This window comes from Ambystoma mexicanum, chromosome 2p (assembly GCF_040938575.1).
Source record: "Ambystoma mexicanum isolate Mex_15411 chromosome 2p, UKY_AmexF1_1, whole genome shotgun sequence".
In the NCBI taxonomy this organism is placed as follows: domain Eukaryota; kingdom Metazoa; phylum Chordata; class Amphibia; order Caudata; family Ambystomatidae; genus Ambystoma; species Ambystoma mexicanum.
Genome location: NC_090923.1, coordinates 460,758,634 through 460,774,253, shown reverse-complemented (window position 1 = coordinate 460,774,253; position 15,620 = coordinate 460,758,634).

Below are 15,620 nucleotides of genomic sequence, written 5' to 3'. Positions count from 1 at the left end.
ACAGCGGCGTAACGGCTTTCTCAATGGCCGCTCCAGCGCCAGCGTCTCCACAGCTGCCAGCGACCGCCGTGCGTGACAGCTGATCACTTCCGATTTTGTGAACGTAGATTGTACCTTACAGATCCAGGTACAGTATGATCGATGAACAATGCGCTCTCATTTCCAGATGCAGGATCAGTGCCAACTTGTGATACACTGCGTGCTGATAAGGCAGCACTCGGACAAAGTTGGGGCAACTTTGGCCTTTTGATCTTCTTTGCAATCTCTTCAGGCCCTTTCTCGGGCTTAGGAAGTACTTTTGACAGGGAACTGGCGATGATATCTTTGTGATCAAGTACAGCTGTCTTTCTTTCGACATCACGATCATCAATCTCTTTCTCGTGTGGCAAAGGAAACAGAACTCTTTTTGTGTGTGTTGCGTGGATCCAGTGCTTGCGGCCATTCACTCGGACTGCAGTCTGCGTGGCCAATAGCACCTGGAAGGGTCCCGTCCAGCGCGGTGGAAGCAAAGATTTTCTTTCAAAAATGTTCACCAGAGTCCAGTCGCCAGGCTGCAGACAATGTCCTGGGCTGGTATATCTGACAGGAAGAGCCTCCTGCACCTGCTGATGAATCAAACGCAAGTTTTGAGTCAACTGTTGGCAGTAATCAATAAGTAATGGGTATTCAATATCCCTCAACCGTTTTGGTCGGGGCACGTTCCAGACATTCGCGGGTCTCTTCATCACGATCTCGTAATGGGAGAGATCAGTCCTCTCTTGTACAGCTGTTTGCATGCAAAGTAAAGCTAGGGGTAGTGCATCGGGCCATTTCAAATTGCTCCCTGCACAGATTTTACTCAGATTGTTTTTCAAGATACTGTTTTGGCGTTCTACCAAACCAGCACTCATCAGGTGTCTGGCCGAATGGAATCGTTTTTCAATTTGGATAATATCAGAGCCGTAATAAAGTGCAGCTGTTGTCTGACCATATGACACAGGGTAGCCCGATTCAGGGAAAATATTCTTTTAGCATGGCTTTAGCTGAGGATACAGCTGTACAATCTTTCAAGGGATAGGCCTCTAACCATTTGCTGAATGCGCAGACCACTACAAGGACATACTTATAGTTTTGGCACCTCTCCATTTCTATGAAATCAAAATGGATGACTTCAAATGGCATAGACGGTGGGACAAAACTACCTACTGGTGTCACTGTTCCCTTTCCAAAGTTATGTTGTAAACAAGTCATACAACTCTGAACCAACCTTTCAGCAGTTTTTCTAATGTGTGGATTCTGCCATACAGAATCCAGGTGTTGAATAATTTTTCTACCACATATGTGTGTCGGACTGTGAGCCATAGTGACCATGACCATCACATAGGCATTTGGCAACATCCATCGGTTATTTTGCCTGTCCACCCAACAACCCTCAGAATCTAATTCTGCTGGACACTCAGAACAATTTTTTATTTCATCTACAGTAGCTTCTGCCTGGATCTCCCTAACTGTTGCAATTCCATTTTCTATCATGCAGGATACTTCTATTCTTTCGACATACATTTTTGTGTGTAAATCAGTGGCATTTTGTTTCGCAATTTTGTCTGCAAATGCTTTTCCCTTTCCTACATTACATGTTAATTTTTAATGTGCTTCACATTTCATTATCGCTAATCGCTTGGGAAGCAAACGTGCTGACAAGAGATTCACTATCAAAGTGCCATGTTGGATTTTGGTTCCGTGTGATGTCAGGAAACCCCTTTCAGCCCATAATCGACCAATATTGTGTACCACCCCAAAGGCATACTGACTGTCAGTATATGTGTTTACATTGAGGTTTGCAGAAATTTCACATGCTCTTGTTAACACTATTATTTCTGCAGCTTGTGCTGAGTTATATGGGATTTGTTTGCTTTCTATAATAGTTTTCAGTGTAGTGATGGCATAAGCAGCAGTTGATGTGCCATCTGGTAATTTAAAACAAGAACCATCACAAAAAGTTCTTCATCTGGCTCTTTCTGTGGGGTGTCAGTTAGGTCAATTCTTCCTTTTGTCTCTTGCTCAGTAACCATTAAGCAATCATGGGTGAATTGTTTTCCACCCCTTTCTCATTTGGAGGAGGCATTAACTCAGCCAGATTTAAAGCGCAACATCTCTTAATTTGGATATGCGGTGCAAATAGAACAATATAATACCTTGTTATTCTGGCTGATGTAAGATGTTGCGTCTGCGTTCTATTTAAAAGAACGTCCACTTAATGAGGTACCATTACGGTTAAAGCGTGACCTAAAACCATTCCCTCTGTTTGTTCTTCTGATGCAGCAGCTGCCGCAACAGCTTGCAAACAATGCAGCACACGATGTGTGTTCTCAAACACCCTGAGATGCGAGAGAGAGCGAACAGCTCTCAAGCAGCAATATATATGTACATTAGACATATTGTTTGTTAATGCAATTCGACCCGCCCTCATACTTGTCATACAGGCTAGGGTTCAGTGATTGACAATTATGACAATTATGACACGTTATGACAAGTCTTCATTCAGCCTAAACATAATTATTTTAGCAAAGGCAGCAGAGACAGGTTTCTGTTATGAGCAACATGGAGCTCTGGCTCGGCAAGGATATCGTGTTCTTAGCAGGGAGACATACCTTACTATGTTATCTGTGTGTTTCGGCTCATGAGCTAAGGGTAAGATAGTTCTGAAGCAGAAAATACCACTCTCTGTGAAGGGGCACCGCTTGGAGAATATAATTCATGTTTAACTGCCTTTTACAACAGCGCTTGCAAGACAAACCGGCACCTGGACTACTGATTAGATGCGGTTTCTGATCGACTTCAAGGACTTAGTGAGAGAGAAAAACAATGTATTTCTGTACAGTTTGACATTCCTGTCTGTGTTAGTATTTCAGCGTTCAAGCCGTGGCCTCGCACGGTGTGCGAGTCTAAAACATAGAATACATTTGCAAAGCATTATGACAGAAGGAAAAAAGCAAATGGCCGACCTCTGGTTACATTGACGATTCTAGGATTGCGATGTTTGTCACATGATTCGAATGGCTTCTGACCAACATATTATACATACTATAGGGTTGCTCTTCTGGTCTAACACGCCAGAAGAGTCTGACCCAGGACTACACATCCTTCGTCATCAACGGCAGAAGATTGTCGTCGCACCTTCTGTTAAGACCCTTGGGATCTTCCTCGACTCTTTGCTCTCCATGTCCCGCCACGTCAACCATATCGCTTTGACATCAGGCTACGCAATTAAACTAATCAACCCCAACAAACCTTTCCTCACTACCACTAACCGTCTGGAAGTTGCACTAGTACTAATATGCTCGAAACTTGACTACAGCAACTCCCTGATTTGCGGCACTTCAGAAAAAACCTGCGCAAACTTCAAACTACCCAGAACAATGCTCTCAGAGCCGCCCTTAACATTGGCAAAAATGACCACATATCAGGGGTCAGGAGATCTGCCCACTGGCTTCCAGTTAAGGATAGAATCACTTTTAAAATCCTATCCCTCACCCATCGCTGCCTCTCGAATCATGTTCCAGGCTACCTTGCTGCTAATCTAAGAAAAAACACTTTTGGCAATTCTTGCCATTGCATTTCGGTGCTGTACTGCCCCTGGGCAGGACAAAGACTGATATGCAAATGGATATTTCCCATCTGTGAAAGGCACAGTGAGTAAAAGCAGTGGCTGCGAACTCTCAAGTGGTTAATAACCACTGAACAGTTTGTCAAGTCTGTTCTTTCGAGAGAGGGGCGCCCGCTACCTTTGCAAAACTATTTTTCAAGGAACCTGGGATTGGTAACCCTAGGTCTCCTGGGGGCAACCAGACGTGGTCTCCCTCTCACTGTGCTTAGAGAGGCATCAGCTTCACCTCACTGATGATCCCCAACAAGGGTGAAACACGTGTATGTGGTTGCTGGTGGTACTCTCGTTTAGGTTGGAATTACCATTGCATTTCGGGAGTTGGACTGCCCCTGGGCAGGACAAAGACTGATATGCAAATGGATATTTCCCATCTGTGAAAGGCACAGTGAGTAAAAGCAGTGGCTGCGAACTCTCAAGTGGTTAATAACCACTGAACAGGTTATCAATTCTGTTCTTTCAAGAGAGGGGCGCCCGCTACCTTTGCAAACTATTTTTCAAGGAACCTGGGATTGGTAACCCTACGTCTCCTGGGGGCAACCAGACGTGGTCTCCCTCTCACTGTGCTTAGAGAGGCATCAGCTTCACCTCACTGATGATCCCCAACAAGGGTGAAACATGTGTATGGGGTTGCTGGTGGTACTCTCGTTCAGGTTGGAATTGCCATTGCATTTCGGTGCTGGACTGCGCCTGGGCAGGACAAAGACTGATATGCAAATGGATATTTCCCATCTGTGAAAGGCACAGTGAGTAAAAGTAGTGGCTGCGAACTCTCAAGTGGTTAATAACCACTGAACAGGTTATCAGGCCTTGTTCTGTCGAGAGAGGGGCGCCCGCTACCTTTGCAAACTAAGAAAAAACACCTCAGAAAGACCCATTAGGCCTGCGTACAGTCACCGCCTCGTCACCCCAAAGTTCAATCGTGCTGAAGCCGGGGGCACCAGCTTCCCAGTATGTGCGCCGTCTCTCTGGAAAAAGCAACCCCCTCACCTGCGTGCAGAACCTTCCTACAATGTTTTAAGAAAGCATCTTAAAACATTGTTGTTCAACTGACATGCCTCCCCTCTGCCCGGCCCCCACTGACGTCTGCTTTCTATACATGTAACAAGCACCTAGATGCCTATGGGCTGTGCACGCTGCTATAAATGTACAAATAAATAGATACATTTTGGGTACATGGCTCTTTAACTTTCAGACATTTGTTGTCACTAGGGGCGAACATGAACCCCTTCGAAATCTGTATCCATAGACAAACCAACATACTTTGTTTTGAATGTAGCTGTATTGATGTATGCATATCAATGGTTCATGTGCTTGCTATTGTTCATTTCATGTGTTAAGGATATTCCTGTATAATATGTTGATAGATAAGTAAACATTATATGCAGAGGTGTTTCTGGCTACCATATTTTCATTCTCTGGATTTTCTTATGTTTATGGACTTTATGTGGTTGGGAATTAATCACTAATGGGCTAGCTGTTCAGGCTAGCTGTATATGTACTTTTCTGTCCTGTTATTCATTTTTATATTCTAAATTACTGCTGCTTTGTGCTACGGATGGTCCTGTTACTTCATGTGAAAAGGTTGGTCATGTGTTTGTATGTACATTACAGTGTGTGTCTCCTATTCATATTCTAAATGCACCGATCCAGCTGCCTAATCCGGATTTCTTTTGTACTGAACATTCATATTCCACATTTAGCTGTGGTAAGAAGAATAGAAGTGGGTCTCGTTCTGTAGAAATGTGTGTATTTTTGTATGTTCATCGTCCCTTGCTCTTGTGTGTTCATAATGGAGTGAAAAAACTGGAGGGGGGGTCTGTGAAATATATGGGTGGGGTAGAGGCACAGAAGCACCCCAGCCAAGGCTCTCAAATGGTAAGAGTGGACGAGCAACAAGGACTGAGACTCAAGGGAGGTAGTTAGGTACAGTGAAACCCCAAGCCCTCCACAATAGAATGTCCAAACACTATGGGATGTGCTAGTAAAGTTCTTTTATAAACTGTGAATAAATACAAATAAATAAGACTCACTTTGTACTATGAAATTCTACCCAAATAGTTAACATAATATATGCAGTACTATTTGGTACCACAGTTAATCTTATTTCAGCAATAATCCACCAACTGGTAATAGTTATTAAAAAGCATTACAATAACGAAACATTGTTTAACCCCACAGTCAATTCATGTAGAAATGTAAGTAATACTTTAAAACACTGGCAGAATACTTTTCAGAATAAAAATGCAATTCTGTGTGGAGATCCGCCACATGGGCAACCTGTAAAAAACTGTGAGCTATACATTGCTTGTATGTCAACGCCCAGTCCTTATATGCTCATTAATTGTCTGCTTTTGTTTCTACAGATCCCACCATCCTAAAGTACCTGAAAGCAACAGGAGAGCCCAGCCCAAGATGAATCTGGGATCATTGGATGGACCCTGCGGGAGGAAGCCCCTCTTCCTCGTCACTGTACCTTGGCTGCCTTGGAAGGTGAAGTGGTGGTGTCTCTCAGCTTTTCTCGACAATGCCCTTTGAGAATGGACCTCTTCTGGAAGAAGTCACTGGGTCATTGCGGTCATGCAGGAGAAGGGTACCAAGCAGTGCCGGAAAGGCAGCAGTGAAGGTCTGTCACAGTGGCCTTCTTGGTCGGGTTGCTACGCCGGCTCTGGATGTCAAATGAAGCTAAAACTCACTGTGGACCTCAACAAGGTGTGGGAGGTAAGGATGAGTATTTTTGATTTTTTCGATGACCTATTGATTTCAATACTACAGTCTCTGTATCTTAACTGCGATGAGTAAGATTGGCCCCATGGTGATTTTCATTAATTCCTCTAGGGTTTAATATTACAGTTTTTTATCTTGACTGGGATGAGTAGGATTTCTCCCATAATGATTTTCCGCCCCCCTCCGGGTCACTCATTTTCCCTATTACCTGTTGCTCTTAGGGATAACATCATTGGGGCCTCTACTCGCTCTGGTCAGTTCTCTCTTCTGCCTGACTGGCCTCTGTTGCTCCTTCAATCCTTCAACCTTTGTGCCGTTTTCTAGTATGGTCATTTGGTATTACTATTACCGCTATGTTCTGTGTCTTCAGTCATGCAGCAGTCTCAGCGTTTATGGGACAGCCGGTCCACCACAAGCTTTCCATAATCATGCCACCACTTTCCTTCTCTCTCTCTCACACTGATTACCAGGATGCCCACAGCCGGCTTTATATCTATTGTTCGCCTCTTGGTAAAATGCAGCGCGTCTATTTCTATTTCTCGTTCTCTTCTGGTCACAGGACGCTGTACGTCTGACTTTGCCTCTGTGCGAGCTTTCCCGCTGGTTTGTAACTCGCTGGTTTTCTCTCTTCTCCAATCTCCTACCCTCTCGCCGTAGACGTGGTTGAGGGACTTCCCCGACGTATGTCCAATTCTCTCTATGCCAGATGGCTTCTGTCCTCCTCCTCCACACATTCCTCCTTGACCCAGATAAATGGGATGTTTCCTTTAAAGAAACATTTACATTTTCTATTTCACAATAACACATACTGGTTTTTTCTTATTAAAAGTGAAATAGGACATGTTCCAAGTGGTATTGTTGATTGTTTTCTAGGAGTGTCTCACAGGAATGGGAGTATTTGTCCCCAAAGGTTGGAGTTTCTCCTGGTGAGGTCTCACTTGCCTCAACCCTTAGAGAGTGTTTTGCAATCTGGGCTCAGATCCATAGCCTCACCGAGAGGGCTCTCCCTTGGGGAGAAGAGAAGGAAATCCCTCGATTCATCGCAGTTCCTTTATCTATAGGTATATTTAAAAATAACAGTGATACATGTATAACTGTATGTAAAAGCTTATTGTGATTACACAATGATCGTATGTGCAACATTTTCAAATAGGGAATACGTTACTGTTTAAACGTGCAAGCAATCATAAAATGTTTTGAGTTGAATTGGCTAATGTTGTTTTCTTGCTGATTGACCACGCTAAACTTCACTTCAGCCATGCGTCATGTCCAAATGGGGAGGGTTCAGTGCTCCAGGAGATTTTGCTAGAATATTTGGCATGAATAAGGTTTGTTTGCCTTTCATCATGAAAACACATTGGGCCCGATTCATACCATCAGGAGCAGAAATGGTGCAAGAGCCGCGCGCCGAAAAGAAGAAATATTGCGTGCCCCGTGTATTCATGGCATTACTAAATGTTGCGAAGGTAAAAACAAGCTGCGAGAGGAATGCCCACAACACGCCCCACGCATCGCAGGACTCTCATAAGTGGAGGCAGCACCCCAGCGAGATCGCACACCTCACCTCGCAAACCCAGGCTGCACTCCTGCGAAAACGTGGGCCTCGCTCGTAGTTGGAGGCTGCACCCCTGAAAAATCTCACTCCTCACCTCGCAAGCCCATGCTGCTCCCCCGTGAAAATGCATGACTCCCTTGTAAGTGGAAGCTGCACCCCAGCAAAATCGCATACCTCACCTTGCTAGTCCAGGTTGCACCCCTGCAAAATCTTGCACCTCACCTCGCAAGCCCAGGCTGCACTCCAGCACTCTGAACAAGGACACACATAAGTAACGGCTGTACTCCAGCTACTCTGCGCAAGGACCCACATAAGCAATGTCTGTGCCGCAGCTACTCTGCATGAGAACCCACAGAATTAAGAGCTGCACCCCAGCTACTCTGTGCAAGGTCCCACGTAATTAAAGGCTACGCCCCAGCTACTCTGCGCAAGGCCAAACCAGGGAATGTCTGCACCCCTGTGAACCATCACTCCTACTCCCACTCCCACTGCACACAAAGTGCCAGCGCACACCCCAACTGCACACCAGGCAGCGCCCACACCACCCCACAGTATGGGGAGTGTTGTGTGTTGGTGGTCATCCATGCATTGAGTGGCAACCCCCCATGCATGACTGATGAGTGCATGTCACATCTCCAGAGTCATGGCCACAACCCACCTGACAGTCAAATAACAAAACCATAGCAAAATGAATGTAAACCACATGCTGCCCATGAACAAAGAGACAACAAACAATGTGTGTGCAACAACAGAAAAATGTATTACTAACATGTACACAAAAATAAACATGGATGTTGGAAGGGGGAACTGTTCAAGCGGAAAACAGAAAAAACAGAGACACACATGAACTATTTTCATGGGAAGCAGGCTCATTGATCGTCCCTTAGGTTATCCAGGGCAGACTCATATTCCTCCTCTTCCTCTTAGAGGTGGGCCATTGCCTGCTCCTGGATGGCTTGCAGGCTGTCCCTCATCCTCCTCTCCAGCACCCCTGCATCCCTGCAAGCCTCTTCCAGGATATGTACACACCTCTGTGCCCTCCTCTCCACTGCCTCTGCCTTGGCCCTGGCAACATGTGCCTCACAAGCCCGCTCCCTCTCCACCACCAGCAGCATCATCAGTTCGATCTGGACACACACCATGTCCCTTGAACGGCGGGGCACCTCCTGCCTGGTCACCGTTGACCTCTGTGCAGCTTGCCTCTTTGATCTAAATTGGCCCTGGGAAGAGTGCCCCTGTGCACTGCCATACTGCAGCTGCCTGTTCCAGCATGAACTGCATATGCACCCCCACCATCTTGATGTTGGTTGATGGGGGGTACTGTGCCAGCACTGTCCTGCTGTACCAGTTGCCACACTGATGCCTGGTCCTGTGTAGGAGCCTGGTCAGGCACAGCAGCCACCTCCAATGTACTCCCTTGGACATCCACCTCAGGCAGGGACATTCCAACCACCTGAATGGGTGCAGTGGGCATGACAGGAGTAGAGGGGGCCGTGACGAGAACCGGCAAGGAATGCCGCCTGGAGGATGGCTGGGGTACAGAGGAGGCAGTGGAGGAGTGGACAGCTGAATGTGCCAGAGCACACAGACCACCCGAGAGTAGTGCATGCGTTAGTTGGGACATGGAGTTGCTCATTGATCCATGATGATCTGAGAGTCCCTCACGAATTACCCTCAAATCATCACAGATCACGCCCACCCGTCTCACAATCCCAGCCAGCAGGGCATGTGAAAGCTCTAGGGTGACCACCATGGCCCCAAAGTGTTAGATCCCTACTGCATCAGATGGATCAGGAATGGTATTGGAGAACATAATTAAAGAAAAAACAGACCAATTATTTTGTAAGTTAAATGAAACACACATGCAGACTGTCCCTACAGTGAAGAGCAGCCTGTCCCTTTCCCTATGGATCTCTCCCTAGGAGACGGATGGTGCACCATCTATCTAAAAGGGGTAGCAGAAAGGAATCTCCCTATCCAACAAACAATAAAATATCAGATTTAGGTCACCAGGGTACCATATAAAAGACAAAAACATACTATTGTATCTTTTTGAAAGTGACATGACCCATCCTCTTATCTGGAATTTTTCTCTATGTTTTAATCACCAGTTTCTAGAGGTAGTCGTGCGAACTCAAACCTAGTGTTGATAGTAAAAGACTAATATGCTCCTTGAGATGCGCGACAAACCCTAGAGGATGATACAGCTATCTAGCAATAAAAAACAAACATTATTTGTGATGTGTACGGATATATTGAGTTGGACATCGTCATCTGCATGAGAACACTCATGACTGGTTGGGTCGACCGGTTTCGATAATCATAGCTATTGGGATCATCTTCTTCAGGACCATTCATGCTTTTTGTAGGGTGTTATTCCCTCTCTAAGTCACCAACGCAATCCAGGTGACACTTCTGCTTCCTGTGAGAAAACATAAGGTAGAGAAAACAGCAGGCTAAGCATACCCCCTATGGTAGCACGCATGTAAATGACTGCAAACTACTTTTGTGTGTATATTTTTACAGTCATTCTTATTACAGTGCAATAACTGCAGGATCAACTAAGTAGCCTTTTAAAAGCTCCAGGTTCATGCAGGGAAAGGGGTGGGAAAAGGGGGGGGTGAATAATATTAGCCCAAGACTGAGTGTATGGTGCCTAGAAAAAAACGTGTTCTTATCTTACATAAAAGACCAGAGGCCACCTCTATGGTGTAACGTGTTCCACATGTAACCCACAGTTATGGCAATTTTATCACATGCTAAATTTCCTACCCGGGATCCATGAAGTGGTTATCTACCATGTTCGGGTACCCCCGTACATCAATTAGTGTAGGGTATATCTGCATCTCATGGCATCTGTCAATACAGATATAGATGTTACTCATACATCCGCTAGTATATCCGCTAGTATAGCAATTCTGTAAAATTGAATGGGAATGGAATCCCAGCTTACCTTAGTGGTTGCGTGATGGATGCAATGCATATTTATTCAAAGCTCAAGCAGTTTCATGCCGCAATGCGTATTGTGTCTACGTGTTCCTATGATTTTCCATATGTACTTATGGAGGTGCAGCCTGAATCCCCTCCTGGATTTCTCCAACCAACCCTTTGCGCTGGCCTTCATCTTCCTCCTCCTCCACGCCACCTCCATCTCCCTGGATGACTTCAGAGAGGCTTCTTCCCTAGATGGCTTCTCCATCCCTGCACCTTTTCCCACAGCCACTGAAGAGTCCCCTTCCACACCAACCTTCTGGGACATACCCTCAGCAGCTGCACCCGATGGACCATCCGCACCCCCAGCCGACTCACCCTCAGATGAGGGGGACTCAAGTCGACCTGTCTGGGGAGTGCACTTACGCCTGGCAGTCTTGTCCATGACATGATGCTCCACAAGGATGCCTCCATCCTCTCCATGAGCCGCAGCAACTGTACAAACATAGGAGACAAAATATTGACTTCAGTCATGGTTGCCAATAGATGTTTGGCATACACAAAATAAACATGGAGAGTCAGGACTCATTTCACATCCATGAACTGAGTTACACACAATGCACACACACACACACACATTTGAGCACCTGTGTCACATCCATCACATGTGCCTGTATGCATGCACTGGCAGTACTACCACACATAGACTTGGACATCATGCATGTCCCACACATGCCCACAACCCAGCGAGTCAACATCTGTCATGTCCAAGCACCTACACCACGCACACACCCTGCATGTGATCAACAACAACCCATGGCTGCGCCATACACCAATTGACACTCAAATGCTACTATACAATGTCAAACACAAAACATGTCTGCCATTGGCATGAGACGGCAATGAGCTGCATCTCACAACACACACGACACAAACAGGATGTAGCACCTGCAAACATGCATTCCACACATACGCCGTTGGGCATACATCCCACAGGGGTTCTCACCAGCGTCATCCCGATGTCTCTTCCAGACCAAGTACTGGGAGCGGAGGTCCGGGTAGAACCACTAAAGTACCCTCAGCAGTGTCTGGCGGAAGCAGTGGCAGGCTGAGTGGTGCAACTCCATGGTGGGTTCCATCTCGAGGGCTGCCAACACCTTGATATGGCTGCGGGTCTTGAGATCGTCGCAATGTTTCTTCACCAGGTCCCTGATGCTGACTGCCACCCCCTTTGCATTGATGGCAGTCGTGATCTCAGCCTTGTGTCGGAGCCCAGCTGTGTCAATGGGTTGTATAGGGCATCATAGGCTTCCGGGACTTGATCCACCAGGATCCCAACTTCAATGCCAGTGAAGTTGGGTGCACTCTGCTTCAAGGTGGGGTGCTGCCCTCACCAGATGATACAGATGGGCCAGGCATGGCACCCCGAGGCAGGTATGGGCCTCCTAGGTCCTGGATGAGTGTTGTGAAGTAACTGTGGTATTTGCAGAGGTGGATTTCCCTGGAATACAGTGGAGGTGGTTGCAGGGCCAACACAGGATTCCAGCAAAAGTGGGGCAGCTGGTACAAGAAGACAGTGCCGGATGCAAGCAGGCACTCACACCCGAGCATGCAGCAGCACTGCGGGGGGTGAATGAGGCAAAGCCAGGCCAGAGGAGGCAAGTCAAGCAGCAGTGTGTGCAGAAGGTACCGTGGTGTGCGTCACGCAACCGCAGATGCTGGCAGCAGAGTAAAGTCCCTTGTTTTGTGATAAAACAAGCATAAGTTATGTCCTGCAAGCGTAGATTTTGCATGCCTACGTGGAACGCCTACACGTTCATGTCATTGATGAATCCATTTAAGTTGCGAGACACGCATCACAAGTCAAGGGCATGAAGGTCGGGATTACGAACCACATTCGTATGGTGTTATACTTGATACAAAATCATTCCCTTCAGGTATCTCGTACCCATTTTCTTTTGGGGGGGGCTTTGCCTCCGCTCATACATGCATTTACTTTTGATTTTTGCGAGGCTAGCAGTGAGTCGCGTACACATTTTCTTCATCTATGGGTGCCCCTGTGTATTGCATACCACTATATTTACACTTCTGGCAGCTTTCTGGGGTTCACGTACACATTTTTAGTGTTGCTGGGTGTCACTGCGTATCGTGTACCACTTTTTTCTTATTCTGGAAGCTATCCTGGTATACACTTTTTCTTTTTGTTTTGGTGTGCCTGTGCATTATGCGTAGCATACTATCCACAACTGGGGTACATTTTTGCTTTGCTGGACCACAGAACTATGTCTCTCATTGCGTAGACTGCCCCTTTGCTCATATTGCCCAGGACAATAACTTGATTTGCCTTCCATATTTTGTTACACCTGGAACATGAGTGGGAGGGCCCCAAGAGGGAAAGGGGGCAGATGGGGCCGGGGTTAGAGGTATGCTGTGGAAGCAGCTGTCCCAGCCCAAGGGGTCATGGGCATGCTGTGGATGCAGCTGCACCAGCCTCAAAGGGTCATGACATGCCCCAGGCCACTTGTGGTTCAGCATCAGGATCCCTAAGTGGTCCCAGCCACTCAGGGGTGGCACCAACACCTCATGGCACCCGTGGCAAGAAGGCAGAGTCTGCACAGCAGGAACAGGCTCCACCCCATGACACAGCATAGGACACTGGCACGTTGAGGAAGAAGAACTTCCGTGAAGAAGAACTCCAGATCCTCATGGACTACGTGGCCAGTCACCATCGTGGCATGTGTCAGCATCCGGGGAGCATCCATACAATTACTCCACGTACGGTGCATTGGCAGTATGTCACGGATGAGATCAACGTTTTAGGGTTTGAGAAGAGTACTGCTGCACAGGTAGAGAAGCGCTGGAATGATCTCACCTGTCGCATCAAGTCTAACATTGGACAAGCTCGGTGCCAACATGGCCTCTGCTCAGACCACTGGAGGGGGGTCGCCAGAGGAGCAGGAGCTAACCCAGCAAGAAGAGGCTATGATCCAATTCATAGTACTGGAGCAGGTGCAAGGCGTGGGAGGCCTGGAAAATTACAAGGACACATCTGGTGAGTGACCAACATTGTACATCCTGAATATGTGAAGTAATGCATAACCAAGATGTATAATTGTGGTTCACATCTGGCTGCATTGGAATGACTGCCCTGGGTGAACCATGTCATGTGGTGTAATGATTCCTGTCCAATAGTGGATACAACCCATGTGGTGTACATCAGTGGACCATATCGGTTTGACACTACTCATCCTCCACAAGCACCCTCCTCAACATCTGCAACATGATACTACTATGTGCACAGTTGTTTGCTGCACCCGTCATGTGGGTGACTCTGCTCTGCTAGACATGTGCGTGTGTCCAAAATCCTAGTTATACTTCATGCCATGCAGGGTATTGCATTTCTTTTCACACATGTACATATGTGCTGCCATGCCACATAGACCATCCAAGCTGACGCACAACACGCCTGCAAACCACAGTAGGTGCGGGCAAAGCTGATTTGACCAAGGGAGGAAGACATTGACTTGAGTACCACTTGAAAAACCATCCGGGCATGGTAGCATGCAAAGCAAATATAAGGAAACTTCCACATGCAGCAAAAATTGGGAAAAATTACGCATGCTGGACATGCAAGGCAGTGCACATGCTTACCTGTTGACTCAGCCGGCATGATGTGAATGCTGCATCACCTTCACCGGGAATTGTGCCTCCAAATGAGTGACAGGAGGGCCACTGCCTGGCGGACGGCATGGGGAGCATGGCTGTCAAATGGTGCAGGGTGTCTCCCCCTGGACAGCAGCCACTGCCTCATTACGGATTACTGAAACAGCATTGGACAAGACATAACAACAGGCTAAGTACCATTCACACAGCACACATGTGTCAGGGTGCACTGAACCCATAGTTAACTGCCATCATGTGCACCACCATCCACACATGCAAGTTGATCTCACTCTGCATGCCTGCGTGTCCACCATTGCATACGTCATGGCCTTGAGAGGGCAACTGCACAACTTAAGTAAAAAATAAACCCACCCAAAAAAAATAAACCTGGAAAGGGCAACTCAAAAATAACATGCCAACATCTGTGCCTGGGGTCTACAAAAGGGACAGTAAAACAAATAAAATGTTCAGCATGGACGGGCGGCGGGGGGGCAGCCACGTTGGGGGGAGGGGTAGGGTGCATGTGAACACCCAAAGGGTACAGCCAATTAAATTTAAAAAACAAACCTCCATGAGCTCATGGACCTCATGGCTACGGTGGACAGGGAGGCATGTCTGTGCTCGCAATCCCCATCCTGCGTTGAATCTGCAGGTGGAAGTGGTGCTGGAGACTGACCACACAATGCCATCGCCTGGTCCTTAGTGGCAGGCGCATGTGTGACACTGATGAATGCAATAGCAGACTGAGGGCTGTGAGGTCACTATTCACAACTTCATGGGTTGCACAGAGTTCCTCTGAGATTGTATGCCTCAATGCTAACACCTCCTGCTGGAACAGTCTTCTGTTGGCTGCATGTTCCTCATGGATTGCAGTCCTGTGGGCCAACATCTCACACCTCATGTCATCCCTGTGTGCACGACTCTCTGCAACTAGGGATGCTTGCAGACACTGCAGATATGCCCGTTGGCCCCTGATGTTGGCCTCCATGTGCAGTCAGTGGGAGCGTCATGTGGACCACATGACCTGCAGATGTTGCACCACCTGTGTTGTGGAAGTGGCCACCCTATCAATGCCCTTAGCCAAACTCTCAAAGGCAACAC